This window comes from Triticum dicoccoides, chromosome 2A, assembly GCF_002162155.2.
Source record: "Triticum dicoccoides isolate Atlit2015 ecotype Zavitan chromosome 2A, WEW_v2.0, whole genome shotgun sequence".
Taxonomy (NCBI): domain Eukaryota; kingdom Viridiplantae; phylum Streptophyta; class Magnoliopsida; order Poales; family Poaceae; genus Triticum; species Triticum dicoccoides.
Window position 1 is genome coordinate 671,244,047 of NC_041382.1, and position 2,987 is coordinate 671,247,033.

Below are 2,987 nucleotides of genomic sequence, written 5' to 3' on the forward strand. Positions count from 1 at the left end.
AGAGGAAGTTGGGCAAGGGCCGGGCATAGGCGTACATGTTGTAGTGATTAGGCTGCATGCATAAGTTGTTAGCCGAGTCTTGTGGCTGCTGGAATGATTCTAGCTAGGAGTAGGATAAGGCCTGTCAATACGTGCATGTAGATACGATTAGTTAGTGGATGGAGGACGTGCAGTTAGTGGCCGGGTTGATGGCCCGGCGTGTGTGCGTGAGTCTTGTATCTACTATTTAAGTGATCAGATGAATCGGATAAGTGGCTGTGAGGGCTGGAAGAAAAATGTAGCCCATGTGTACGCCAAGGAGCAGAGCCACTCGCAAAGCTTTTGTGCTCTTCCTTGTGCGTGTGTGTATCTGTGTTGAGCTCCCTTCCATGGTGTGTGTTGAGGGAAACCACAAGAGAGTTGAGAGGTAGAAGAATTGGCGCCATGAGGAGGCGGCGACAACAATTGGCATCAAAGCGACTAGGTTCGAGAGGCGGCCGTGGCGTGCGGCGCTTCCGCGGCAAGCGCGAGGAGCAGCGGCGGTCGCAAAGGACCTACGCGGTGGCGCAGAGGCTGCGACAGCTCAGCGCGACGACCGTGGAGGCACAGTGGCGCGTCGGTTGAGGCCGCAGCGGCGCGGTGCTATGTCATGAAGAGGCGTCCGAGAAGACTTGCGTTTGAGCGTGATGGCATCGACGATATTTGTTGTCGAGGGACGCCAGGCATGTGTCGTCGGCGGAGAAGGAGCTCGGCGTATGTCGCCGGAAACGACGAAGCAAGCATGGTGGTGATCGGCGTCAGCGCACTAGGTCGAGTCCACGGTCGTGGCGACATCGATAACGGGAGCTACCCTAACTCCGACGATGGCGCAGTTGTGGCTTAAGGGGTGTGTGTTGGAATAAGCCATGATGTCTGGTGTGGTCGGGCTTATCGGGTGCGTGCGAGACGTGCAGGATGCACTGATACGGTCAGACGCGTCGGGTGCGCATGGGACGTGCGGGATGCACTGGTGCGGTCGGTCACGTCAAGTGCGCGCGGGATGTGCGCGATGCACTGGTGCAATCGGACGTGTCGGATGTGCACGGGACGTGTGGGACATAGCGGCCACGTGGCCGTGTGATACGGCAAGTGCGACTAAGGCTGGAGCGTGGTCCTCTACGTGCATATTGAGTTGGTCTAGTCCTCTAGCCGTTAAGAGGAGGTTGAGCAAGGGCCGGGCATAGGCGTGCATGTTGTGGTGATTAGGCTGCATGTATAAGTTGTTAGCCGAGTGGCTGATGGAATGATTCTAGCTAGGAGTAGGATAAGGCCTGTTAGTATGTGCATGTAGATAGGATTAGTTAGTGGATGGAGGACGTGCACTTAGTGGCCGGGTGTGATGGCCGGCGTGTGTGCGTGAGTCTTGTATCTACTATTTAAGTGACCAGATGAATGGGATAAGTGGCTATGAGGGCTGGAAGAAAAATGTAGCCCATGTGTACACCAAGGAGCAGAGCCACTCGCAAAGCTTTTGTGCTCTTCCGTGTGCGTGTGTATCTGTGTTGGGCTCCCTTCCATGGTGTGTCTTGAGGGAAACCACAAGAGAGAGTTGAGAGGTAGAAGAAGTGGCGTCGTGAGGAGGCGGCGCCAACAGACACCACACCCGACAAGTTTTCAATCCAATGCCATTGGCATTTTTTTATGTTCTCATTGTCTGCTTTGAAGCGAACACGATTGATTCAAACGAGGAGTACCTCTATATCGAGTTCATGTGTTCATATTTGTCTATTTAGGATGAAGGTGATGTTGAAATGGCGACGATCGGTGTAATTCTTGAAGACGCAGAGTGTGAGGAGGAGCATCTTCTCAATTACAATGGTTGAACAATGGGACATCAAGTGTTGAAGCGAGAGAGGGAACAACACCATATGATATCGTACGACGACCGCTTTGCCCCCGATACGCTATGTGAAGCCTATTTCTGCCACAATTTTGGGTGTGGTGACATGTGTTCGAACACATCTACCATCGTGTTAGTACCAATGATGATTACTTCAAGTTGATCAGAGGGATGACATTGGAAACATTCGGTTCTCTGGTTATCAGAAGTGCATCATTTCTATGAGGATGCTTGATATGGCACGGACCCAGATTCATTGGACGAATACCTCTAGATGGCTGGAAGCATGTATCTGAAGCCACTGTCAGATTTTGCTACTGCAATGGTCAAGGTGTTTGGACCAAAGTACTTGACAGAACCAAATGCCACAGACACAACAAAGCTCATGGCAATTGAAGAATCAGGAGGGTTTCTAGGTATGCTTGCAGCCCTCTACATGCACTAAAAATGAAAGAACCGCCCATATGCTCAACAAGGTCAATACCAGCGCCATTGTAGAAAAAACACCTTCATCCCTGAAGCAGTTTCGTCACAAGACCTATGAATTTGAAGCTCTATCTTTGGCATGCTTAGGTCTGACAATGACATCAACATGGTGGAATTGTCTCCATTGTTTGCAAAGTTGTGTGCTTACGAAGCTCATACATGCAATATACCACCAATGACAATGCTTACGACATGGGATACTATCTTTGTGATGGTATGTATCCTTCATGGGCGACCTTCGTCAAGACCATCACTAAGCCGAGGGTAACAAAAAATGGCACTTTGCCACAAAACAGGAAGGTGTTAAAAATGATGTGGAGAGGGCACTTGGAGTGCTCCAAGCCCATTTTGCAGTTGTTCGCGGACTTGCTAAACTATGAGATTCAGAGACACTATGGGAGGTGATGACAACTTGTGTAATCATGCACAACATAATTGTGGAGGATGAGAGTGAGGAGTTTGCCAAGGTCTGTAGTTTCAAGAGATGAGTGATCATATCCATCTACCGGAGCAAAATCCGGCGATGTTTGAGGATTTCGCCCAAATGCACCAGCAGATTCGCCATGAAGGAACTTATGAGCAACTTAAGAATGACCCGGTTGAGCATTGTGGGTGTTTGAAGGAGATAACTACAACTTGTGTT